Here is a 27,611-nt window from a genome sequence, read left to right as displayed (position 1 = left end):
GCAGGGGTGAGGTGGGTTCTAGGAGTCAGGTCAAGTAGTAGTCTGACTAGCTTGTTTTGAGATGTTTGTAATTTGTTTTTTAGTGCCTTTGAGGTGCTTTGGTACCATGAGGTGCAAGCATAGTCGTAGTACCCTTGAATGAGTGCTCCTGCTAGAGTCTTCAGGGTATTCTTGTTTACCAGAGAGGAGATCCGGTACAAGAATCGCGTTCGTTGGTTGACTTTTTTTATTACATTGGATGCCATTTTGTCACAGGAAAGATTAGCCTCTAGGATGGAACCCAGGTAGGTAATTTCATCTTTCCTTGTGACAATATTGTCACCCACTGTAACCGAGAAGTCGTCAGTCTTGCTGAGTTTGTTATTTGAACCGAAGAGAATGGACTCTGTTTTGCCCATGTGTAATGATAGTTTGTTGTCGGCGAGCCATATGCAGATTTTGCCTAGTTCCGAGCTGAGGGCTTTTTCAACCTGTAACTTGTTCTTGTCAGAGACCAGCAGGGCTGAGTCGTCCGCAAACAGGAACAAGTTGCAGTCACAAGCTGACGACATGTCATTTGCATAAATTAGGAATAGTAGCGGTCCTAGTATGCTTCCTTGTGGAACACCACAGCTCACTGTGAGGGGGGGGATAGGGTACCGTTTACTTCCACCATCTGTTCCCTCCCCTCCAGGTAGGATTGTATCCAGCTCACTGATAAACTATCAAAACCAATTGCTTTTAGCTTGTCAATCAGAATGGTGTGATTGACAGTGTCGAAGGCCTTTTGTAGGTCCAGCATGACCATGCCGCAGTATTTGCCCGCGTCCACCTCTTGTTTGATGTGGTCGTTCAAGTAGAGAAGGCATGTGTCAGTGGAGTGGGATGTTCTGAAGCCAGATTGGAATTCGTAGATTAGATTTTTTTCCGCGAGGTATTTTTCGATCTGTATGTATTGAGTTGTACTGTACTGTACCCATTCTGCAATCTGTTAATAAACTTTTCAATCAATCAATCAATCAATCAATCAATCAATCAATCAATTAATCAATCAAGAAGTCGGACTCTCCCTAGCACACTGCTGTCTGGCCAGGCGCGCGATCCCGCTAGGAACCCGTGCGTGAAATTCGTGCGCGTTCAATGTGCCCGAGCCGTCAGACCGCCGGTCCTGAGAGCGCCGCTCTGCGGCTCTGCAGTTGCATAATTCTCCATTTCTGTCAAGAAGTTTTCCGGAAACTTTAAATCGAAACTAACATCTACTCGCTGCAGTTGTGCGTCTGCGTCATCATCTGGAGATTGTGGTAGTAGCGTCGTGTACTTTTAACAAGTAAGTATATTTCCCCCTCAAACTGCTCTAATATTAGTAGTGCTCTATTGTGGTAATGGATGCACTATAATAATACTTTACGCAGCGCGCATAAGAGAGCGCGTTGGAGAGCCCGTGATTGGAGGCTTTTTTTTAATTGTTGTGTAGCCATATTGTATTTGTCAAGGATTTTCATAGTGTGTTTTGTTCTAAAACAAGCTTAGATCTAGCCTTATGCGCATTTTAAATGTTATTATGACTCTTTATGAGTTCTGTGTTGCCTGACCTGTCTAGCCTATAGGTACTAACAGTACACTGATCTACCCATTTCCTTGGCCAGCCTATATTTTGTATTCAACCATATATCTGTGTAATAACCATTCTTACACCAGGCTGTTGATTGATTGATTGAAAACTTTATTAACAGATTGCAGAATGGCTGGGTACAATACAGTACAGCTCAATACACACAATTGTTAAGGGGTTGCAGACCAGAGAAAGACTTTCGTCTTGTTTACATCAGGGTCCCCCATTTTTTATTCATCAGGACATATATGACATACATGACATACAGATAGACAGTACTGCTACATCTATACATTTATGACATACCAGATTTGCAAATACAGTACTGTTTGTGATACAAAAAGAGTCCAGAAAAGAGAGTATATACACATTTGACGTACAAACAGTACATTGGAGGAGGTTGGGTAGGTGGGGTGGGGGGGGGGGGCTGTACATTGGAGGTGGTTGGGGGGGGGGGGGGTTGGGTAGGAGGGGTGGGTGGGGAACACTGTACAACTGTACAAGCAAAACTGTACATTGGAATATTTACAAAACCATACTTGGTCATTTACTGTACATTGGAGGGGGTTGGGTTAGGACATTTACAGGGGCCAGTTTAGAATTGCAGTCTCCCATAGGTGTTCTTTGAGAGTGGTTTTGAAAGTGGGCAGTGATTCACATTCCTTTACAGCTGTGGGTAGGGCGTTCCACATTGATGTGGCATAATTGCTAAACGTGTTTAGTCCCTTGTTTGAGCCGAATCTGGGTTTAACATGATTTGTGGAGCTCCCTCTGGTGTTGTGATCGTGGTATTCACTGACCTTTGGGAAGTATTTTGACATGTACATGGGTACCTTGGTCGTGTAGTGTATCTTGTACACCAGGCCCATTGCAAGTTGCTGTACTCTGTCGTCTACTCTAAGCCATCCTAGGTTGTCAAAGTGGGCAGGGGTGAGGTGGGTTCTAGGAGTCAGGTCAAGCAGTAGTCTGACCAGTTTGTTTTGAGATGTTTGTAATTTTGTTTTTAGCGCCTTTGAGGTGCTTTGGTACCATGAGGTGCAAGCATAGTCGTAGTACCCTTGAATGAGTGCTCCTGCCAGAGTCTTCAGGGTATTCTTGTTTACCAGAGAGGAGATCCGGTACAAGAATCGAGTTTGTTGGTTGACTTTTTTTATTACATTGGTTGCCATTTTGTCACAGGAAAGATTAGCCTCTAGGATGGAACCCAGGTAGGTAATTTCATCTTTCCTTGTGACATATATTGTCACCCACTGTAACTGAGAAGCCGTCGGTCTTGTTGAGTTTGTTATTTGAACCGAAGAGTTCAACTATCTCATTTAGACATTCCCCTCCCCCTTCTCCCAAATCCTGTGACCCCTCCCCCTCTCCCCAATCCTGTACCCCCCCCCCCCCCTGTGAACTGGAATGTTGTTGGGAGGAGTCTTAGAGTCATATAGTTCACAGGGGGGGGATACAGGATTGGGGAGAGGGGGGGGGGGGGGCACAGGATTGGGGAGAAGGGGGAGGGGAATGTCTAAATGAGATAGTTGGGGAATGAATCATTATATTATTCCACAGTACCCATTCTGCAATCTGTTAATAAACGTTTCAATCAATCAATCAATCAATGGGTACAGTACAGTACAGCTCAATACACAATTGTTAAGGGGATGCAGACCAGAGAAAGACTTTCGTCTTGTTTACAAATATGCATATGGCTCGCTGATAACAAACTATCATTACACATGGGCAAAACAGAGTCCATTCTCTTCGGTTCAAATAACAAACTCAGCAAGACCGACGGCTTCTCAGTTACAGTGGGTGACAATATTGTCACAAGGAAAGACGAAATTACCTACCTGGGTTCCATCCTAGAGGAAAATCTTTCCTGTGACAAAATGGCATCCAATGTAATAAAAAAAAGTCAACCAACGAACTAGATTCTTGTACCGGATCTCCTCTCTGGTAAACAAGAATACCCTGAAGACTCTGGCAGGAGCACTCATTCAAGGGTACTATGAATATGCGTGCACCTCATGGTACCAAAGCACCTCAAAGGCGCTTAAAACAAAATTACAAACATCACAAAACAAACTGGTCAGACTACTACTTGACCTGAACCCCAGAACCCACCTCACCCCTGCCCACTTTGACAACCTAGGATGGCTTAGAGTAGACGACAGAGTACAGCAACTTGCAATGGGCCTGGTCTACAAGATACACTATACGACCGGGGTGCCCATGTACATGTCAAAATACTTCCCAAAGGTCAGTGAATACCACAACCACTACACCAGAGGAAGCTCAACAAATCATGTTAAACCCAGATTCGGCTCAAACAAGGGACTAAACACGTTTCGCAATTATGCCACAACAATGTGGAACGCCCTACCCAAAGCTGTAAAGGAAAGTGAATCCCTGCCCACATTCAAAACCGCTCTTAAAGAGCACCTACGGGAGGCTGCAATTCGAAACTGGCCACCGTAAATGCCCAAAACCCCCACCACCTCCTAATAGACAGTCTCCTCCCCACCGCATGTATATATTCCCTCCCCGCCGTATGTATATTTCCCTCCCACCCACCCACCCCCTCCTAATGTACAGTCCCCTCCCCATCATATGTATATACTCTGTCAGGATCTAGGGGTAACAGTACTGTATATTTGAATACCGCCTATGTCACAAATGTATCAGTACTAAATACCTATATGTCCCTATGCCATAAATGTCATGTATGTTGTGTATGTCATAAATGTCTATATGAATTGAAAATGGGGGACCCTGATGGAAACAAGACAAACGTCTTTCTCAGGTCTGCATCCCCTTAACAATTGTATGTATTGAGCCGTACTGTATTGTACCCATTCTGCAATCTGTTAAATAAAGTTTTCATTCATTCATTCATTCACATCAGGGTCCCCCATTTTCAATTCATCATATGACATACAGATAGACAGTACTGCTACATCTATACATTTATGACATACCAGATCTACAAATACAGTACTGTTTGTGATACAAAAAGGGTCTAAAAAAGAGAGTATACATTTGAGGGGGAAGAAACTGTACATTGGAGGAGGTTGGGGAGGTTGGATGGGGAAACTGTACATTGGAGGATGTTGGGGGGGGGGCATGTGGTAAACAAAAAATCTGGTATGTCATAAATGTATAGATGTAGCAGTACTGTCTATCTGTATGTCGTGTATATGTCATATATGTCTATATGAATTGAAAATGGGGGACCCTGATGTAAACAAGACGAAAGTCTTTCTCTGGTCTGCAACCCCTTAACAATTGTGTATTGAGCCGTACTGTACTGTACCCATTCTGCAATCTGTTAATAAACTTTTCAATCAATCAATCAATCAATCAATCAATCAATCAATTAATCAATCAAGAAGTCGGACTCTCCCTAGCACACTGCACATGTCCCCCGGCCCCGGGCCCCCCTGTCCCTCCCTCCCTATAGAGGAAAGTTCGCCCCTGCAGGAAGCATTATTAGTTCCGTATCTTAGCGTGTTTATGTAACTGTATGTCTGTCTGTGTAACTCACTTTCGTTTTGGACTCAACGAGACTGCGCTGTTGTATATTTCACGTTTGAACAGACATGGCCAAAACCGCCCATGCCTTTATAGTGGAGGCATTGGAAGACTTGAGCGACGGGGACCTGAAAAGATTTCGGAACAAACTGATCGATCGCAGAGAGGAACCACGCGTGAGTCGCAATGCGGTCCAGAACGCTGATTGCCTGGATCTCGCCGATAAACTGGTTCAAGTCTTCACTGAACCCCGTGCCATTCAAGAGACCGTCAAGCTACTGGCGGCGATCGGCTGCAACAACAATGCAAAGGAACTGGAGTCAAAGTTATCGACAGCAGGCAAGTTTTACTATATGAAAATAAATAATAGGTGGTGGCTATTTTTTTTGCCTCTACTCAAAGTTTATTAAACGAGCAGCAAAGCGCGCTCTTCACTATGAATTGAAAATGGGGGACCCTGATGTAAACAAGACAAACGTCTTTCTCTGGTCTGCATCCCCTTAACAATTGTGTGTATTGAGGTGTACTGTATTGTACACATTCTGCAATCTGTTAAATAAAGTTTGCATTCATTCATTCATTCATTCAGCTATATGAGATAATTATTTAGAATTAGACCTATTTATTTTGCCTTGGAAATTATGTGACCAGGGCCGCAGGCACGATATGAAAAGTACAGGTTCATACATTTTGAATTAGACTCGGGAAATGTGGCTTCGGTCCAATAAGTGTAATAATGAGCCCCAAAATCAATCAAATCTCTCTCTCTCCTCTCCATCATTTAGGTTACTCGCGCTCAATTTTATTAAAGCTTTTTTGTCGATGCACAATGTTTAGATTTGTTTATTTGACAAATAGTACACCATAAACGAGTAAAAAAAAAAAAAAAAAAAAAAAAAGGGAACTTGTTACTGGTTTGGCTCCTCGGCTTTGAAGCAGCGAAATCAATGAGACAGTTCCCACTTCCCCCCCACAATTTGCCTCATGCATGAGAATAGGCGTAGCCTACCTACATTGACTTGCATGTTATCTCTGGTGCAGTAGGCCTATGTAATTAGGCGCCGGTTACACCTTTCATTTCATTGTCAGATGAGTTTCGCCGCAACGTGGCAGCCTCGAGTCACACTTTCGTTTTTGTCACCTAAGGTAGCCTACTTTAAAACGTGGGGCTTCTTCAGTCCTCTTCAGAATCATAAGTGTCAAATGTAAGTGTCAAATTTCCCACGGGATAATAAAAGTATTTCTAATAAAAGTATTTCTATAAAATTGGACTCTTTAGAAGAACGCGCCCACTTAATTCAGAATTGGGCTAAAGTAAGCTTAGTTTACTACTACAGCATGCAAATTAACTAACCTACACAGATATTATTTAACATTGACGTCATCATCATACCCTTGAATGGGCTTACGGTAACTGATTCTGTATAAAATGTACAAGGTATACAATTCTAAAATTAGACGTTTCAGGAAGTCAATAAGCAGAATGAGCTATAAAATGTTTTAAACATTAGTTAAAACAGTCACAAGTTGACACAGTGATTGGAAATCATACACTTAAATTCAGTAAATGTTGGAAGAACTTTAGAGTGTTACCAGCGAGTCGCTAGAACAAGTCAAACAAGTTCCAAGATTCCGAACTAACAACATTTTTTTCCCCCTTTTTTGAGCGCACTCCATCCACCTTCCCCCGCTCTTCGGGGGACAACTTTATTATTTATTATACGTTTTAACTATTTACAGTACAAAATTAAATAAAAACTGTAGTAAAATAAGAAAAATATTAAAAAATATATATTTCAAGTACTGGGCTAAAAGGTATAGTAGGTATCAGGAGAATTTCCTCAATAGTAAAACCTGATACAGTATACCAAGAGAAACATTTAAAGGTGCTACAGATAACATTAATTTGTATGTAGATAAATCTTTTTTCTTCTTCTAAATAATACTACCACAGAGCTTTTAGAAAGGTGCAGAATAAAAGTATTGCTTTTTCTCCAAATAAATGATTGATTTATGTATTTATCATTAAAAAATTATTTGGCGGGTCCAAAATGAATGTTGTTTACATGGTGCGTGCATGTATCCCCTATTCCCCTCCCTACTTCCTCTTTCCCCATGTGGAATGCACGTGATCTGCAGATAAACATGCTTCTATAGTTGAGACATGCTGGAGCTCCAGTAGTGGGACATCTAGTGGCTCATTGTTATCTATAGCACCTTTAACAAGTCAGAGAAATAAAAAGGAAAGTCACTTGATTCTCTACATTTTTGACACAGAAAAAAAAGGGGCATTCGTTATCCTGAATGCGGTCATTTGTTGTCAAAGCGAGTGGCGCTCGTCTTCGTATATGAAATTCAAGTTTAGTTCTCAGAATGGGAATCGGCTGTTTGGTGCATCCCTACTTCTTACAGATGATATTTAGCCTATAGACTCTGCAGGTCAGACAGGGCTGTTCTTTTTTTCCTCAAGAGTCATTTCATGTACCAGGCTCTATTTCTCCATGTCTGATGCCCCGTTTCTGTCCCTTCCCCTCCAGATGCACAGGCAGCCGTGGCAGGAGGAGACGCCGGCTTCTCTTCTGCTCCTCGTCCTCCTGCTCCTCCCTCAATCTCTGCTCAGAGTGGTGCAAAGGTCGCTGCTCATCAGATGATTGGCAACACTTTTAATGGACCGGTTACCTTCACTAGTTAACTAGTTAACTGCAGCAGGACACCAGCCAAATCATTGATGCAAATGTAGTGTTGGCAAATTGTTAGAGAATAATAAGTAACTTCATTTTTAATTTTTTTTTATGATCTCAGATTTATTATAATGTAATACTTTTTTTCTACACATATGATACAGATTTTGGCCGTTTATCATGCACATCTCGTCTTTATCTGTTTTGAGCAGTTCTTACGTACTTTCCTCTCATCTATTTCAAATAAAACCCTTTACTTATTAAACGTAAAAAAAAAATTAAAAAAAAATCGTATTAGTTTGTGTGACACAGAGAATCCAAACACAGTATCTATACTTGATTAATTGAAGTCAATGGGGGGCAAAAGAAAAACAGCAAAACTATATTAGATTAGATTTAAATGTATTGCCATCATACAGCACAAGTACAGTACAACGAAAAGAAGTTGGCATCTAACTGCAGAGAGCAATATTATACAATGTACAAGTGATTAAACTGGAATATATATAAATGAGTACTACTGAGTAATAGTGCTAATCTGATGCATGTGCAGTGTTACAGTATTATTATGTACAATGATTCAAGTATAAATACACTATGGTAGTAGCCATACTGGCCAGTGGTTAGGGCTAAATATACAATGTTATCTATATAGCACCTTTAATTATGTAAAATGTTGTCATCATGTTTTCTCATGCATTTACCTCTAGCAGTTTTTTTGTATTGTATATTTTTAGGCATATATGTTTCAATGTTTGGGTATATGCTTATTGCTTGTTTTTATGATACCTGGCCGTCGAAATTTTATTTCAACCAAATTTTTTTAAACAATAATGTTAGTGATAGAAGGGAACTCATTTTGTGCAAAAATGGAAAGCTTTTCAATTTCCATGCAGCAGAATTGTTACAATAGCCGATAATCCATTTTCCCAATGATAAATCCCTATATACGGGTGGAACAACCAGTGACGTCAGACTATACCTCCCTATTCAGAATGGCTTGTTTCAGTAGGGGGCGTTTCTGTCTCAGCTGAACTGCAGAAACGGGACGTGGTACAGATTTCACATTTTGTCAGTGTTGTTGGTACAAGTTAACCCACATAGCTGCTTTTTAAATGGTAAATGGCTGCTTTTTTATATAGCGCTTTTATCCAAAGCGCTTTACAATTTGTTCCTCACATTTACCCATTCATTCACACACTGACGGCGGAGGCAACCATGCAAGGTGCCAACCTGCTCATCGGGAGCAATTAGGGGTTAAATGTCTTGCTCAACTCAAGGACACATCGACATGCTGCCCGGGAGGAGCGGGAATCGAACCGGGAACCTCCGGATTGCCAGACGACTGCTCTCCAGTCCCGAGCCACTGTCGCCCCCACATGATGATGATGAATATAGTTTTGATGATGAATAGCTTATTTTCAGTCTTTGTTTACAGATCAATCAAAAATACACTTGTGTGGACTTTCAAAAGAAAAGAAAAATAATAATAATAATAATAATAATAATAATAATAATAATAATAATAATAATAATAATAATAATAATAATAATAATAATAATAATAATAATAATAATAATAATAATAATAATAATAAATAATCACAAATGTACATATTCAAAGTAAGCTCACACACCAAATCCAAACTCAATGACCGAAAAAAGGAATAGGCTGAAGATTGCTTGAAAACAATGCAAAACACTGGAAAAGGCAATTTTTTACAATATGGGACCTTTAAAAGAAAAGATAAAGTATAATATGATGGCCCTGTTTGTTTTGGGGAAATGAGAAGAGTGTGTCACAAATCATAATTAGTTTGAGATTTCAAAGTAAAAAGAAAAAAAATAAGGTGAATGGGATGAATGCAGTTTTGATTAACATTTCCCAGTAAGTGTAGGCTACTAACTTGACATATACTGTATATTTTTTTTTTTTTTTTGATCTTTTTCCCCCTCCATTTTCCTCCGATTTTCTCCCATCCCAATGTTAGTCGTATGCCAATTCCCAATCCCCTTCCTGGTCGCTGCGCACTTACCCCCCACAGTCAGATCATCTGGGAGAGTGGAGGCTATCACGTGCTTCCTCCGACACACGTCCAGCCAATCAACCGCTTCTTTTCACCTGGCAGCGCGGATCCTCCCTGAGAGGGCGTAGCGTGTGGAAGGATCACACTACCCCACTCAGGTCCTATCCGCGCTTAGCAGGCGCCCCGACCGAACTGTAGGAGTCGCTGTTTACAACGACCCGGACCCACCCCACCAGCTTCTCCCACCCTCTAATACAGCCAATTGTATTAGTGTGAACGGCCAGCCAAGCTGGTGACTGTATCTTTATTTGTAAACTATTGCTTCCCAATCCCAACCCATGCATGCCAGAGTATTGGCATTCCTTAATAAATGCATTTAATCTTCTTAGTTTAGGTCATGCATGATATATAGTCAACAGCTATGTTCTTGGTCATTAATATAGATGCTTTCCTGAATCCTACATCAAATTAGCCCAAATCAATGCAGCCTAAATATTGAAGGGGCATTTCACCAACAACAAATAAAGCAATGCTAACATTAATTTGGCACATAATCTCGCTCGCGCATATCCCAAAATTGTCTTCCATGAATGCATTTTGAACAAATGAGTTTGAACTTGTCCTCCGTGAAATGTCAACCGTGGGCGCTGAACGCTTAATTGTGTTGTATTAATTACAGTTCGATGAGCTGTTTGTGGGAGGATAGACCACTGCGTTACATTGAGCTCATGGGAGAGAGAGAGGGGAGAAAATGAATGAATGTGGATGAGACATCATGAGAGCCTTAGCATTAAGTGGTTGTTTGTATCTACGGCTGTGAGGGTGCTGCTGCACATGATCCAATAGACTTGTATACTGTGGTATATTTTTGAAGGCTATTAGACAAATAACACCAGTTATTATGGCACATATTAATTTCTATAAGTGTCCTGAATGCGGAGAGACCAGTCCATCGGCACGCGCAGATTGCGCACAGAGTCTCTCTGGATTGTCAATCTTCCACATTTCTCCAATAGTATGCAACTGCAGAGCCTCAGAGCGAAGACCGGCGGCGTCAATACTTTTACCAACGGATTTCCAGTTCCGCGTGCGCATTCTGCGATCTGATTGGCCACTGACGTTTCTGGTCGTGTGACATGTGCGGCCAATCGTGTGACGCCTGTTTCTTTCACCGGTTAAGCTTAGGCACTCTTTCGAAGTTGGTTAAGGTTAGAGTTTGTCTTGGAGCAGGGCGATAGAACACCAGCCCTGATTCCAAACTCTAACCTTAACCAACTTCGAAAGAGTCGCCTAAGCTTAACCAGTGATAAACTAGGCGTTAGGTAGTTTGCATGCCGTTCGAGGCGGAAATGGGCAAAGACACAGGCGTCACGCGATTGGGCGCACATGTCACATGACCAGAAACGTCAGTGTCCAATCAGATCGCACCAGAAACGTCAGTGGCCAATCAGATCGCAGAACGCTAACGCGGAACTGGAAATCCGTTGGTAAAAAAATAGACGCAGACCGGCGGTCTAGCGACCGCTCAGCAGCGCCTCCCACCCAATGGCTGAATTGGAGTATTGCACTTCGTCGCACTGTGAGCTGTATGAGTAAATTAACTATACTTTTGCTCACACAATATCTTGACTGTACTGTACCCATTCTGCAACCTGTTAAATAAAGTTTTCAATCAATCAATCCTATATTTATATTCATTTGGCGCTAAGATGGCGGCGGTCTCGTGACCCAATTCAGCCATTGGGTGGTCTACAAGATACACTACACGACCAAGGTACCCATGTACATGTCAAAATACTTCCCAAAGGTCAGTGAATACCACGATCACAACACCAGAGGGAGCTCCACAAATCATGTTAAACCCAGATTCGGCTCAAACAAGGGACTAAACACGTTTCGTAATTATGCCACATCAATGTGGAACGCCCTACCCAAAGCTGTAAAGGAATGTGAATCACTACCCACTTTCAAAAACACTGCAATTCGAAACTGGCCCCTACAAATGTCCTAACCCAGTTGTACAGTAAATTACCAAGTATGGCTTTGTCAGTATTCCAATGTACAGTGTACAGTGTGCGTTCAATGTGCCCGAGCCGTCAGACCGCCGGTCCTGAGAGCGCCGCTCTGCGGCTCTGCAGTTGCATACTTCTCCATTTCTGTCAAGAAGTTTTCCGGAAACTTTAAATCGAAACTAACATCTGAATGAATGAATGAATGAAAACTTTATTAACAGATTGCAGAATGGGTACAGTACAGTACAGCTCAATACATACAATTGTTAAGGGGATGCAGACCAGAGAAAGACTTTCGTCTTGTTTACATCAGGGTCCCCATTTTCAATTCATCGTAACATATATGACATACATGACATACAGATAGACAGTACTGCTACATCTATACATTTATGACATACCAGATTTGCAATTACAGTACTGTTTGTGATACAAAAAGAGTCCAGAAAGAAAAGAGTATATACATTAGGCGTAGAAACTGTACATTGGATTGGGTAGGTGGGGGTGGGGGGGGGACTGTACATTGGAAGTGGTTGGGGGGGGGGGGGGGACCCTGCATATATCGGTTGATATCGGTTGATATCGGTATCAGGGGGGGGGGGGGGGGGGTTGGGTAGGAGTGGGGGGGGGGGTAGGAGTGGGGGGGGGGGGGGGGTTGGGTAGGAGGGGTGGGTGGGGACTGTACATTGGAGGTGGTTGGGTGGGTGGGTGGGGGGGGGCATTTACATTTTACATAGCATTTACATTTTAGTAATTTAGCTTGACTCTTTTATCCAAAGCGACTTACAAGTTGTGTACAAGTCAGCAGGAATTCGGGTGCAACTCTGGACTTTCAGAGTAAAATTAACAGTAAAATTGTTCTTCGAACTTGGGTGCTACAGTCTTGAGTGCATAGTAGTTTAGACATAATTAGCATATAGTTAGTAATATAGGCAAGGGAGATCACTATAGCAGAGTACTAGTAAAAGACGGTACAACGGTTAAGTTGTTCTTTTCACACCAAACTCAATTCCGATTCGTGTCATATAGGCTATTTGTTGTATTGTGTTGTTTGTATTTGTTGTTGTAAGTCTTATTAGCGCATTCAGTTTGTCAGTCACACACACACACACACCAGGACACAGAGAGAAGTCCGATGAGGAAGCAGTGGGTGGAGTTTTCGACCAAACGTGTGGAATTCAGTCACGCCTATTAGTCCCCTGAAGGCGGAGAGACCAGTCCATCGGCACTTTTACGCACCTACTCCCAACCTCCGCACGCGCAGATTGCGCACAGAGTCTCTCTGCATTTCAGTCAAGAAGTTTCCCGGAAACTTTAAATCGAAACTAACATCTACTCGCTGCAGTTGTGCGTCTGCGTCATCCTCTGGAGATTGTGGTAGTAGCGTCGTGTACTTTTAACAAGTAAGTATATTTTCCCCTCAAACTGCTCTAATATTAGTAGTGCTTTATTGTGAATGAATGAATGAATGAAAACTTTATTTAACAGATTGCAGAATGGGTACAATACAGTACGGCTCAATACATACAATTGTTAAGGGGATGCAGACCAGAGAAAGACGTTTGTCTTGTTTCCATCAGGGTCCCCCATGTGGTAATGGCGGCACTATAATAGGCACTTTACGCAGCGCGCGTAAGAGAGCGCGTTGGAGAGCCCTTGATTGGAGACTTTTTTTTATTGTTGTGTAGCCATATTGTATTTTTCAAGGATTTTCATAGTGTGTTTTGTTCTAAAACAAGCTTAGATCTAGCCTTATGCGCATTTTAAATGTTATTATGACTCATAATAATATTTATAATAATTTATGAGTTCTGTGTTGCCTGACCTGTCTAGCCTATAGGTACTACTAACAGTACACTGATCTACCCATTTCCTTGGCCAGCCTATATTTTGTATTCAACCATATATCTGCGTAATAACCATCTTACACCAGGCTGTTGATTGATTGATTGAAAACTTTATTAACAGATTGCAGAATGGCTGGGTACAATACAGTACAGCTCAATACACACAATTGTTAAGGGGTTGCAGACCAGAGAAAGACTTTCGTCTTGTTTACATCAGGGTCCCCCATTTTTAATTCATCAGGACATATATGACATACATGACATACAGATAGACAGTACTGCTACATCTATACATTTATGACATACCAGATTTGCAAATACAGTACTGTTTGTGATACAAAAAGAGTCCAGAAAAGAGAGTATATACACATTTGACGTACAAACAGTACATTGGAGGAGGTTGAGGTTGGGTAGGTGGGGGGGGGGGGGGGGGCTGTACATTGGAGGTGGTTGGGGGGGGGGGGGGGGGTTGGGTAGGAGGGGTGGGTGGGGAACACTGTACATTGGAATATTTACAAAACCATACTTGGTCATTTACTGTACATTGGAGGGGGTTGGGTTAGGACATTTACAGGGGCCAGTTTAGAATTGCAGTCTCCCATAGGTGTTCTTTGAGAGTGGTTTTGAAAGTGGGCAGTGATTCACATTCCTTTACAGCTGTGGGTAGGGCGTTCCACATTGATGTGGCATAATTGCTAAACGTGTTTAGTCCCTTGTTTGAGCCGAATCTGGGTTTAACATGATTTGTGGAGCTCCCTCTGGTGTTGTGATCGTGGTATTCACTGACCTTTGGGAAGTATTTTGACATGTACATGGGTACCTTGGTCGTGTAGTGTATCTTGTACACCAGGCCCATTGCAAGTTGCTGTACTCTGTCGTCTACTCTAAGCCATCCTAGGTTGTCAAAGTGGGCAGGGGTGAGGTGGGTTCTAGGAGTCAGGTCAAGCAGTAGTCTGACCAGTTTGTTCTGAGATGTTTGTAATTTTGTTTTTAGCGCCTTTGAGGTGCTTTGGTACCATGAGGTGCAAGCATAGTCGTAGTACCCTTGAATGAGTGCTCCTGCCAGAGTCTTCAGGGTATTCTTGTTTACCAGAGAGGAGATCCGGTACAAGAATCGAGTTTGTTGGTTGACTTTTTTTATTACATTGGTTGCCATTTTGTCACAGGAAAGATTAGCCTCTAGGATGGAACCCAGGTAGGTAATTTCATCTTTCCTTGTGACAATATTGTCACCCACTGTAACTGAGAAGCCGTCGGTCTTGTTGAGTTTGTTATTTGAACCGAAGAGTTCAACTATCTCATTTAGACAGTCCCCTCCCCCTTCTCCCAAATCCTGTGACCCCTCCCCCTCTCCCCAATCCTGTACCCCCCCCCCTGTGAACTGGAATGTTGTTGGGAGGAGTCTTAGAGTCATATAGTTCACAGGGGGGGGATACAGGATTGGGGAGAGGGGGGGGGGGCACAGGATTGGGGAGAAGGGGGAGGGGAATGTCTAAATGAGATAGTTGGGGAATGAATCATTATATTATTCCACAGTACCCATTCTGCAATCTGTTAATAAACGTTTCAATCAATCAATCAATCAATCAATGGGTACAGTACAGTACAGCTCAATACACAATTGTTAAGGGGATGCAGACCAGAGAAAGACTTTCGTCTTGTTTACAAATATGCATATGGCTCGCTGATAACAAACTATCATTACACATGGGCAAAACAGAGTCCATTCTCTTCGGTTCAAATAACAAACTCAGCAAGACCGACGGCTTCTCAGTTACAGTGGGTGACAATATTGTCACAAGGAAAGACGAAATTAGCTACCTGGGTTCCATCCTAGAGGAAAATCTTTCCTGTGACAAAATGGCATCCAATGTAATAAAAAAAGTCAACCAACGAACTAGATTCTTGTACCGGATCTCCTCTCTGGTAAACAAGAATACCCTGAAGACTCTGGCAGGAGCACTCATTCAAGGGTACTATGAATATGCGTGCACCTCATGGTACCAAAGCACCTCAAAGGCGCTTAAAACAAAATTACAAACATCACAAAACAAACTGGTCAGACTACTACTTGACCTGAACCCCAGAACCCACCTCACCCCTGCCCACTTTGACAACCTAGGATGGCTTAGAGTAGACGACAGAGTACAGCAACTTGCAATGGGCCTGGTCTACAAGATACACTATACGACCGGGGTGCCCATGTACATGTCAAAATACTTCCCAAAGGTCAGTGAATACCACAACCACTACACCAGAGGAAGCTCAACAAATCATGTTAAACCCAGATTCGGCTCAAACAAGGGACTAAACACGTTTCGCAATTATGCCACAACAATGTGGAACGCCCTACCCAAAGCTGTAAAGGAAAGTGAATCCCTGCCCACATTCAAAACCGCTCTTAAAGAGCACCTACGGGAGGCTGCAATTCGAAACTGGCCACCGTAAATGCCCAAAACCCCCACCACCTCCTAATAGACAGTCTCCTCCCCACCGCATGTATATATTCCCTCCCCGCCGTATGTATATTTCCCTCCCACCCACCCACCCCCTCCTAATGTACAGTCCCCTCCCCATCATATGTATATACTCTGTCAGGATCTAGGGGTAACAGTACTGTATATTTGAATACCGCTTATGTCACAAATGTATCAGTACTAAATACCTATATGTCCCTATGCCATAAATGTCATGTATGTTGTGTATGTCATAAATGTCTATATGAATTGAAAATGGGGGACCCTGATGGAAACAGGACAAACGTCTTTCTCAGGTCTGCATCCCCTTAACAATTGTATGTATTGAGCCGTACTGTATTGTACCCATTCTGCAATCTGTTAAATAAAGTTTTCATTCATTCATTCATTCACATCAGGGTCCCCCATTTTCAATTCATCATATGACATACAGATAGACAGTACCGCTACATCTATACATTTATGACATACCAGATCTACAAATACAGTACTGTTTGTGATACAAAAAGGGTCTAAAAAAGAGAGTATACATTTGAGGGGGAAGAAACTGTACATTGGAGGAGGTTGGGTAGGTTGGATGGGGAAACTGTACATTGGAGGATGTTGGGGGGGGCATGTGGTAAACATGTTTATCTTTTAATTTAGTTTTGAATGACCAATTGAAGCTCTGACTTACCTGCGGTGCAGCAAGGGGCGAGGGCGAGGGATCCAGATGCGGACGGCCGTGTTACTATTGGCTCAAAGGGAAGCGTCTTATACTCTGTGTGGCACTGCCACTCGGGACAATAATACGGTCCGGTCGTGGAGTCACTCCACAAGTCTCCAATACAGCGCTTGCAGAACCGATGGTCGCACTTCAATGTGATCGGGTCGCGATATGTAGACTTACACAAAGGACACGCCGCCGCAGGGGTGTTGAAAGATGCGCCCATTTTGTTTATAAACTTTATATCTGTTAGTGTTCTTCTTCACTTAGTTTCACGTAATGTTTTGGTTGCACAAATCACGTGACCCAAATCAGCCAATGGAAGCGAGCGGCCGGAGGACCTCAGCCATTGGGTCCCCAAATCACGTGACCCAAATCAGCCAATGGAAGCGAGGGGTATCTAAGCGCGGGGGACCTCAGCCATTGGGTGGGACCCAAATCACGTGACCAAAATCAGCCAATGGAAGCGAGGGGTCGCTATGTGCGGGGCTTGTAAGCGCGGGGCTTGTAAGCGCTGCGGTCTGACGTGCTGCAGCTGGAAGCATCTCAGAGAGAGAGGGAGAGGAGGAGAGAGAGAGAGAGAGGGGGGAGAGAGAGAGAGAGAGAGAAAGAGAGAGAGAGAGAGAGAGAGAGAGAGAGAGAGAGAGAGAGAGAGAGAGAGAGAGAGAGAGAGAGAGAGAGAGAGAGAGAGGAGAAGGGAGAGAGAGGGAGAGAGAGAGAGAGAGAGAGAGAGAGAGAGAGAGAGAGAGAGGGAGGAGGGAGAGGGAGGGAGAGAGAGAGCTCGTGCTGCTGCTGGTTCTATCAGGTCTCCGCGCTGCAGCGCGCTGAGAAGTCGGACTCTCCCTAGCACACTGCTGTCTGGCCAGGCGCGCGATCCCGCTAGGAACCCGTGCGTGAAATTCATGCGCGTTCAATGTGCCCGAGCCGTCAGACCGCCGGTCCTGAGAGCGCCGCTCTGCGTCTCTGCAGTTGCATACTTCTCCATTTCTGTCAAGAAGTTTCCGGAAACTTTAAATCGAAACTAACATCTACTCGCTGCAGTTGTGCGTCTGCGTCATCATCTGGAGATTGTAGTAGTAGCGTCGTGTACTTTTAACAAGTAAGTATATTTCCCCTCAAACTGCTCTAATATTAGTAGTGCTCTATTGTGGTAATGGATGCACTATAATAATACTTTACGCAGCGCGCGTAAGAGAGCGCGTTGGAGAGCCCGTGATTGGAGGCTTTTTTTAATTGTTGTGTAGCCATATTGTATTTGTCAAGGATTTTCATAGTGTGTTTTGTTCTAAAACAAGCTTAGATCTAGCCTTATGCGCATTTTAAATGTTATTATGACTCTTTATGAGTTCTGTGTTGCCTGACCTGTCTAGCCTATAGGTACTACTAACAGTACACTGATCTACCCATTTCCTTGGCCAGCCTATATTTTGTATTCAACCATATATCTGTGTAATAACCATTCTTACACCAGGCTGTTGATTGATTGATTGAAAACTTTATTAACAGATTGCAGAATGGCTGGGTACAATACAGTACAGCTCAATACACACAATTGTTAAGGGGTTGCAGACCAGAGAAAGACTTTCGTCTTGTTTACATCAGGGTCCCCCATTTTTAATTCATCAGGACATATATGACATACATGACATACAGATAGACAGTACTGCTACATCTATACATTTATGACATACCAGATTTGCAAATACAGTACTGTTTGTGATACAAAAAGAGTCCAGAAAAGAGAGTATATACACATTTGACGCACAAACAGTACATTGGAGGAGGTTGGGTAGGTGGGGGGGGGGGGGGGGGCTGTACATTGGAGGTGGTTGGGGGGGGGGGGGGGGGGTTGGGTAGGAGGGGTGGGTGGGGAACACTGTACAACTGTACAAGCAAAACTGTACATTGGAATATTTACAAAACAATACTTGGTCATTTACTGTACATTGGAGGGGGTTGGGTTAGGACATTTACAGGGGCCAGTTTAGAATTGCAGTCTCCCATAGGTGTTCTTTGAGAGTGGTTTTGAAAGTGGGCAGTGATTCACATTCCTTTACAGCTGTGGGTAGGGCGTTCCACATTGATGTGGCATAATTGCTAAACGTGTTTAGTCCCTTGTTTGAGCCGAATCTGGGTTTAACATGATTTGTGGAGCTCCCTCTGGTGTTGTGATCGTGGTATTCACTGACCTTTGGGAAGTATTTTGACATGTACATGGGTACCTTGGTCGTGTAGTGTATCTTGTACACCAGGCCCATTGCAAGTTGCTGTACTCTGTCGTCTAATCTAAGCCATCCTAGGTTGTCAAAGTGGGCAGGGGTGAGGTGGGTTCTAGGAGTCAGGTCAAGCAGTAGTCTGACCAGTTTGTTTTGAGATGTTTGTAATTTTGTTTTTAGCGCCTTTGAGGTGCTTTGGTACCATGAGGTGCAAGCATAGTCGTAGTACCCTTGAATGAGTGCTCCTGCCAGAGTCTTCAGGGTATTCTTGTTTACCAGAGAGGAGATCCGGTACAAGAATCGAGTTTGTTGGTTGACTTTTTTTATTACATTGGTTGCCATTTTGTCACAGGAAAGATTAGCCTCTAGGATGGAACCCAGGTAGGTAATTTCATCTTTCCTTGTGACAATATTGTCACCCACTGTAACTGAGAAGCCGTCGGTCTTGTTGAGTTTGTTATTTGAACCGAAGAGAATGGACTCTGTTTTGCCCATGTGTAATGATAGTTTGTTGTCGGCGAGCCATATGCAGATTTTGCCTAGTTCTGAGCTGAGGGTTTTTTCAACCTGTAACTTGTTCTTGTCAGAGACCAGCAGGGCTGAGTCGTCCGCAAACAGGAACAAGTTGCAGTCACAAGCTGACGACATGTCATTTGCATAAATTAGGAAATTAGATTAATAGGAAACAGGCACTGGAGGAAATCAGAATGTTGATGCGACATTCTGATCTCCTCCAGTGCCTGTTTCCTATAAATGTTGTGCTCAGTCAGGGGGGTTAGATCATTGGTCTCTCTCTAAGACAGTGGTTCTCAAACCTGTTCTGTCAGGCCCCCCTTTGGAGGATCAAAATGTTTTGGGCCCCCCCTCGCCCCAACAAAATAGTCATGAAATGGACCAAGTTTAAATTGATTGAAATAACATCAATATCATTAGCTTTCAAATTGTGCGACCACTTAACAATAACATTCAGTAACAATAACCAAAAATTGAGGGGAAAAAATTATGAAATGTGTAATCCCTTTGTTCGAATAATAACATATATAACATACGGTTATCCTATAACTATAGTTATATGAGTATAGCGAGCGCTCTGCACTCTAGTGGAACTATCCCTTTATCAATCTAATACTGAATAATCTTTCTACACATGTACACACCCATCCGCCTGGCCACACCCACATCCGCTCCTCTACATAAGCGGGGTCGTGGCCATACTAACAGCTCCTTCCCTATTTTCACCACCGTAGAAGTGACTGTATACACCACTTTGAGTTTAGTGCCGAAATAGTTGTTGGAAAGGAGCTACGTTGACATTGTATCTTTGTTTTTCTCTCTCTCGCAATTTTACGAGAAAAACTAAAGAGATAATGTTTAGACCTTCGGAGGGTTTAGACGCTCGCAACGTCACCCTTCACCAGCGCTTCACCATCGCCGCGTCCTACGTGTGTCGTGGGGCGTCTCTGGCTCCGCGGTCGTGGCAGCCAGATATGCCTGGGCGGCGCCCGGTGGTGAGTTTGCCTCGCCGAGGGGCTTTTGAGCCTCCATCTCCTGTGAGATGGCCTGGTTCCGGCCCTGGTTCCCCCGCCAGTGGACAGTCGGCCGACAGGCCGACAGCTCCTCTGGTGGCAGGGGATTTGCGACGCAGACTCTTCGCCTCGGGGTCGTGGCCAGCCATACTAACAGCTCCTTCCCAAGTCTTTCACCACAGAAGGCGAAGACCACAGGGTCCTCAGTGAGTCAGTGCAGAGCGCTCGCTATACTCATATAACTATGGTTATAGGATAACCGTATGTTATATTATCGTATAGCTTACGCTCTGCACTCTAGTGGAACACAGGAGTTGAGCAGAGCGGAAGCTCGACAAATGTACCCACTGAGGCCCCCCACAACCATCAGAACTGGGGAGGACCCCAGCCCCCGGACCCCCCTAGAGGGGGACGGGAGGGAGTCGGATCCGACTGTGTGAAGAGGGGTTAGCACCTCAACGCACAGGGTGAGCAGATCGTGGGACTTACCTTCACACAGAAGGACCCGCGACCACTCAGGCGCGCATCCCACATGCCACTAGGGAACGAACGGGAAGGGAAAAAAACCTGTTACAGCCCCTAACATCACGGGGTCAAAGGTCAAGAACCCAACCCTGTGGCAAGGCCATAGCAGCGGAGCGCGGAGGAGGACCCAGCCCCAGGAACAGCCTGAGGGCCAGGACCCCCCGGAAAGGGGGCCTGGTGAGGCCAACGATGCTGTAGCATCGAGACCCCACCAGACGGTCACTAGTAGTGACACCACCCCCCACATCGCCAGTGTATCGGACAGGGCCCAATCCAAGAGCAGGCCCTTCCCCCCTACAGCACGCCGCCCTGAAGCACTCCACAGAGGCTACACCCCCACAACACTGTGGGGCCAGTCGGCGCACTGGGGAGACAACCCCCAAGAGGTTGATCCCTCAATCCCGGCAACAGGCCAAGAGCATAACTTGACCTGCGCCCGGAGCACTGCGGACTAGACAGGCGCCTAAGGGGTCTACTGTGAAACAGTACCCCGGCGGAAGGGGCGTTCGGTATGCTGTGCACCATGTCACAGCCTCCACAAAACCCGACCCCCTAGAGAGGTCGAGGTCCAAGAGAAGGCTGACACGATTGGCAGACGTCATGAAAAGTGCGGGGGCACACTCGCAGGCAGACAGGGTCAAGCCCGGCCTAAACCCGAGAGTCGACTCTGCTACCAACACACCGGGGAATCAACCACCCCCCTATGTTTAGTTTAACAGGAGGCGGCTGTCGGCGGTTAGGTGGTGTAGCGGAGATTGCGTTCATCACCAACCCCGGAGCTGTGAGCTGGATTCGCCTGTTCGAATCCAGCTCACAGCTCCGGGGTTGTCACCAGCTTGGCTGGCCGTTCACACTAATACAATTGGCTGTATTAGAGGGTGGGAGAAGCTGGCGGGGTGGGTCCGGGTCGTTGTAAACAGCGACTCCTACAGTTCGGTCGGGGCGCCTGCTAAGCGTGGATAGGACCTGAGTGGGATAGTGTGATCCTTCCACACGCTACGCCCTCTCAGGGAGGATCCGCGCTGCCAGGTGAAAAGAAGCGGTTGATTGGCTGGACGTGTGTCGGAGGAAGCACGTGATAGCCTCCACTCTCCCAGATGATCTGACTGTGGGGGGTAAGTGCGCAGCGACCAGGAAGGGGTTGGGAATTGGCATACGACTAACATTGGGATGGGAAAAAAGCGGAGGAAAATGGAGGGGGAAAAAGATCAATACAAAAAAAAAAAAATTACCATTGATGTGTTTTGGGTCTCGACGTGTACATGGCGCTGGCCCTGGGTGCTTACAGTGTGGAACCACGCATGGGCTGGCACGCCTTGGTTGCTCATTATAAAAACTGCGTTTCGAACAGGCGAATCCAGCTCACAGCTCCGGGGTTGGTGACGAACGCAATCTCCGCTACGGCACCTAACCGCCCTATCAATGGTAATTCTAACAAGAAACCAGATAACGTTCCCTCCAACGCCGCCTGGGACGAGCGGCAGGAAGCTGGCCAAAAGACACAGATATGGGTCCCATATGACACGTCTGAGGGAAAAAACCCTGTCAACACTGCTCTGTATAAAAGAGAGGAGACCGGGAACCCCCAGAGAGACCTCCCACGTGAGTACAATTGAAAAGATATATGTAAACATTGAGCCACGTGACCAAAAGCTCAACACATATGCAATAGAGAGCAGAGCAGAAAACAACAGTTTTCAACGCACCGCATAACTCAATCTTGACAATGACAGTGGTCCACAACATGGAACCTGAAAAGAACTCACGGAAGTCTCATGACCAATAGAAACGCGCCCAGTGACGTATTCTATGGCCGGGGAAATTCCGTGACCCACCTGCCCAAATATGGCGTGGGACCAGGGAACTCCCTCCCCCCCCCTCTCCCCACCCTGTGACTCGCTGACCCGACAGCGTGACAGGAAAACCGAAGAACAGGAGGTCCAACCCCCTGGCCAATCAGTAAAAAGGGGGGGAGGGGTTTATCAGTTCACCCCCTCATGACCCCATACCCCGGATACGATGAGCGCATGATACCAGTTATCTAGCATGCTACATGAAAAAGCGTATATCCTCTGGGATAAGCTCAACCATTGCACGCCAGCCACAGACGATAAACTCGTTTGTGAAAAAACGGGTTTTTATACAAGGCTTTAGGCTCATGTGCGAAAACGTCACCCGTGTTTTCATACTTCACCAAGTAAAGAGAAACAACAGACGTTTAAAGAGAGGGTCAAAGACCTCGGTACAAGCTACATATGTGATTACTTCTGTAGGCTAACACTCTAACCTAGTTGTGGACTCAATGCCATGTTTCCCAAACGTAACAGAATACACACAACCCCCTCAGATAAAAAAGGTAAAGTTCACTCTTACTACTGCAAGAAGAACGCCGTCTTCTTCATGATGAGGCAAGACAAGTCTTTCGACCGAGTGCTAGCCACAGGCCTTGCTAAGCACACATGTATAGCGACCAGAACAGAATTTTCAAGAAAACTGTCCTACTCCCTAAGCCAGGGGTCAGCAACCTTTTTGACATGAAGTGCCAGTTTGAAATATAGTTGTAACTAGTGTGCCACCAAAAAATTAACCGGGAGGTTTAGACAGACAAACACACAAATCCGTGACAAACAAGGACGACTGCTCACCACCAAGGAAGAACAACACCAAAGGTGGACTGAGCACTTTAGGGAGCTCCTCAACAGAGAGCCCCCTGTCCAAGAGGTGGAGATTCCGCCAGCTGCACACATGCTGGAGATCAACTGTGCCCCCCCAACAAGATATGAGGTGAAAAAGGCTATCAATGCATTGCGACGTGACAAGGCAGCAGGGCCAGATGACATTCCAGCAGAAGCTTTAAAGCAGGGGTGTACAGTGCGACATATATATCGCACGTGCTACAGCAACAGCTGTCTGTGCGATGGATGGATTTACTTCAGTAGCACTGGTGCGATAGGGATTCGGTTCATATAGATACTCTTATTTTGAAAATCCTGTAGCGGGTCTCATTTCTGCCCACGCGCAGCTCCAGCTAGGCTCCGAAAGCTAGCAACGTTCAGGTGCATATGATACTCTTATTTTGAAAAAACTCTTGTGACAACTCAACGAGTCGTATCCGCCCTATCCGTGCTTCTGCAAGGAGCAGCGCGTTGGTCGGTTGGTGCGCACTGCTGCGTTAACACAGCAGTGCGCCTACACGTCCCGAAATAAGTCCGTGGTGTTTTTTCTTTCTCGCAACGGGTCAAATGCATCTACATGTTTTGCACCGTCGCCATTCCTTTATGCGCACATCGCCCGAAATTAACGTTTATGTACCATTACAATCACTACAACGTTAGCAAGCTAACAAGCTAATCCTGATCAGAGGCGCAGAGCCAGCAGACACAGTGTGGAAAGGGAAATGGGGGGGCACTCTCTCCCCTTCCCTGTGTGTGTGTGTTCGTGCGTGCGTTTGGAAAGACGATGAAGTCACTAGACAGGACTCAGGACAGGAGTATATTATAGTAAACTGAGGATGGACAGATAATGATGATATTCAAATATAAACAAGTTTCGAGAGGAGTGGAAGTTTGAAGACAGACTAGACTACAATATGATGCGGGGGTGGTGAGTTGAAACAGTGTGTGTGAATGAATGAATGAAAACTTTATTTAACAGATTGCAGAATGGGTACAGTACGGCTCAATACACACAATTGTTAAGGGGATGCAGACCAGAGAAAGACGTTTGTCTTGTTTACATCAGGGTCCCCCATTGTGTGTGTGTGTGTGTGTGTCCCAACCGACCCCACTTCTATGTTTCAATAAATTATTTGCATTTAAAACTATTAACGCTGACTCATTCCTTCAGTCCACTCAAAATTATGCTAATATTCCTTATGTTGTTTATGATATTAATTGAAAATAGCATATGAGAGTATCATAGTAATAATAACACATGGCGATATACTAAATGACAGCCAAACATGGCACTGCAACTAAATAACACAAATACAATAGGCACATTTGTGACTGTTACAAATATAACACGTTTTATACTTGTGCTACAAGATTTTGGCCTGTGCTACAAAACTATCAACCTCTGTAGCACCAGTGCTATGTGCAAAAAAAGTTAACGTACAGCCCTGCTTTAAAGGCAGACGTTGAAACCTCAGCCACCATGCTACACCAGCTGATCAAAAGGATCTGGGAGAAAGAAGGAAATGTACCAACAGACTGGAAGGACGGGCTCATTGCTATTATACCCAAGAAAGGAGACCTTAAGAACTGCAACAACTATCGTGGGATTATGTTGCTCTCAACACCAGGCAAAGTTTTCAACCGCATTATCTTGGACAGACTGCGAAAAGGGGTCGATGATGAACTGAGAGAAAACCAAGCCGGTTTCAGGAACGGTAGATCGTGCACTGACCAAATTGCCACCCTCAGGATCATCATCGAGCAATCCATAGAATGGCACGCACCTGTCTATGTCAATTTCATAGATTTTGAAAAGGCATTCGATAGTGTAGACCGCGAGCTGCTTTGGAAACTCATGGCACACTATGGAATCCCTAAAAAATACATCAGCATAATCAAGAACATGTATCAGGACATGAAATGCCAAGTGTTACATAACGGATGTGCACAAGAACACTTCAAAGTGCTCACCGGCGTGAAACAGGGGTGCCTACTTTCCCCCTTCCTTTTCCTCCTATGCATCGACTGGATCATGAGGCAAACCACAACCAATAAAAAGACTGGCATCCAGTGGAGTCTAACGGAGCACCTCGAAGACCTGGACTTTGCGGATGACATTGCACTACTCTCACACAACCATCAACAGATGCAAGACAAAACCCAGCTGCTAGAAACAACTGCAGCTGGACTTGGGCTCAAAATAAATGGACAAAAAACTCAAGTAATCAGAGTCAATAATAAAAGCACAAACCCCATAACCATCGGGGGCCAGACACTGGAAGAGGTTGACAAATTCACATACTTGGGTAGTGTTATAGCTGTTGATGGCGGGACTGAGGAAGACGTAAGGGCAAGAATAGGAAAAGCAAGAGCAACATTCAACATGTTAAACAAGATCTGGGAAAACCCGAAACATCAAACTCAACACCAAGCTCAAAATCTTCAACTCCAATGTCAAATCCATTCTGCTATATGGCTCTGAAACCTGGAAAACCACCACTAACATCAACAATAAACTGCAGACCTTCATCAACCATTGTCTGAGACGTATCCTCAGGATCTTCTGGCCAAACACAATCACCAACATCAAGCTGTGGGAATGCACCAAGCAAGAATCAGTGGAGGTCCAGCTGACCAGGAGAAAATGGAGCTGGATTGGGCACACACTTCGAAGACACAAAACCGCAATAACCAAACAGGCATTAACCTGGAACCCACAAGGCAAGCGAGGCAGAGGAAGACCCAAAAACACCTGGAGAAGAGACACTGAGCAGGAACTCAAGACAAGGGGGCTGACGTGGAAACAGCTGGAGAGGATGGCGCAAGACAGACGGGGGTGGAAACTTTTCATCAATGGCCATGTTCCGAAAGGAATAAAAAGGCCTAAGTAAGTAAAGTAAAGTAAGTGTGCCTGTGCCATATCAACAATATTCCATGCATCGTAATTTTTTCTCATAATCAGGTATTTTTAATGATAATTTTTACATTATTACATCATTATTGTTATTGTTATTATTAACAATATTATTATGATGGTTGTATCAACCCTAAATCTGAGTTGGGGCGGGGGTGCAATGCAGACAAACAGTTTTGCTTTACTGAGCTCCGTTATCTGGGGGCTGTAGTTGGTCACTTTAAGATGCACACCGGAGCATCTTTTAATCCAGCTGTTTGCTGTTCTCTGACATTTCGTTGATGCGTCGCTCGACACTTCGAGCTGACATGGGGATATCTTTTATCGTTGATTTGATTGTCTCTTTGTTTGGCAAGCCTTCAAACAAAACATCTGAGCTACAGAGAAAAGCCTCCTTGATATACTCGCCATCAGTGAATGGCTTTCCACATTTCGCAATGCAATGAGCAATGCGATAGCTTGCTTCAGTTGCGTGGTTTTTAGCAGTCGTGACCACTTTGAGGGTGCTGGCTTGCTTTCCATACCTGGCCACGGCACGTTTAATCGATTCTGCCTTAACTTTTTTGATGCTTCGTCTCAAAATGGCGTTTCACACCTGACGTTCTGCAAACTACATTTTCTAAACATAAAGTACACACAGCACGGTCCTTCTGACACACAAACCCGTAGTCGTCTGTCCACGAGGGCTGGAATGCCCGAATTTCCTTTGCTTTAACTTTCTTAGCGGGGGTTGCCATCATGAAAGACAGCACATACAGAATGCAACCGCAGCACTGTGTGATTACCTGGGAACTGCGCGCGGGCGCGGGAGGCCAGCTGACTGCTGACAGCTGAGCACCATGGGAACAGCTGTATAGCTGTCATAGGGGTGTGCAAAACAGTCGACTTACAAAAA

At 44.5% G+C, this 27,611-nt stretch overlaps 1 protein-coding gene and 1 long non-coding RNA gene across 3 annotated transcripts in view; both read left to right on the top strand.

The window, feature by feature from the left end:
* Nucleotides 1-1,270: 1,270 nt before the first annotated feature.
* Nucleotides 1,271-8,405, top strand: LOC311231382. The gene is made up of 3 exons (XR_014619862.1): nt 1,271-1,306; nt 5,177-5,449; nt 7,648-8,405. It is a non-coding gene; the product is annotated as an uncharacterized lncRNA (long non-coding RNA).
* A 4,655-nt stretch (nt 8,406-13,060) lies between these two features.
* LOC311231560 (apoptosis-associated speck-like protein containing a CARD) overlaps nt 13,061-27,611 on the top strand; it is a 28,270-nt gene continuing 13,719 nt past the window's right edge. Inside the window, exons 1-2 of one of the 2 annotated variants that reach the window (XM_084318183.1) lie at nt 13,061-13,207; nt 17,938-17,959. The gene's annotated coding sequence lies outside the window, so the exon portion shown is untranslated. Of the gene's footprint in view, nt 13,234-17,937; nt 17,960-27,611 lie in introns of both variants that reach the window. The other variant, XR_014619885.1, reaches the window with a different exon arrangement.

The sequence above is a fragment of the Notolepis coatsorum genome (genome assembly GCF_963971535.1).
Source record: "Notolepis coatsorum genome assembly, chromosome: 7".
Lineage (NCBI taxonomy): Eukaryota > Metazoa > Chordata > Actinopteri > Aulopiformes > Paralepididae > Notolepis > Notolepis coatsorum.
The sequence above is the reverse complement of the archived record's forward strand: the minus strand, read 5'-3'. Positions and strand labels throughout refer to the sequence as shown.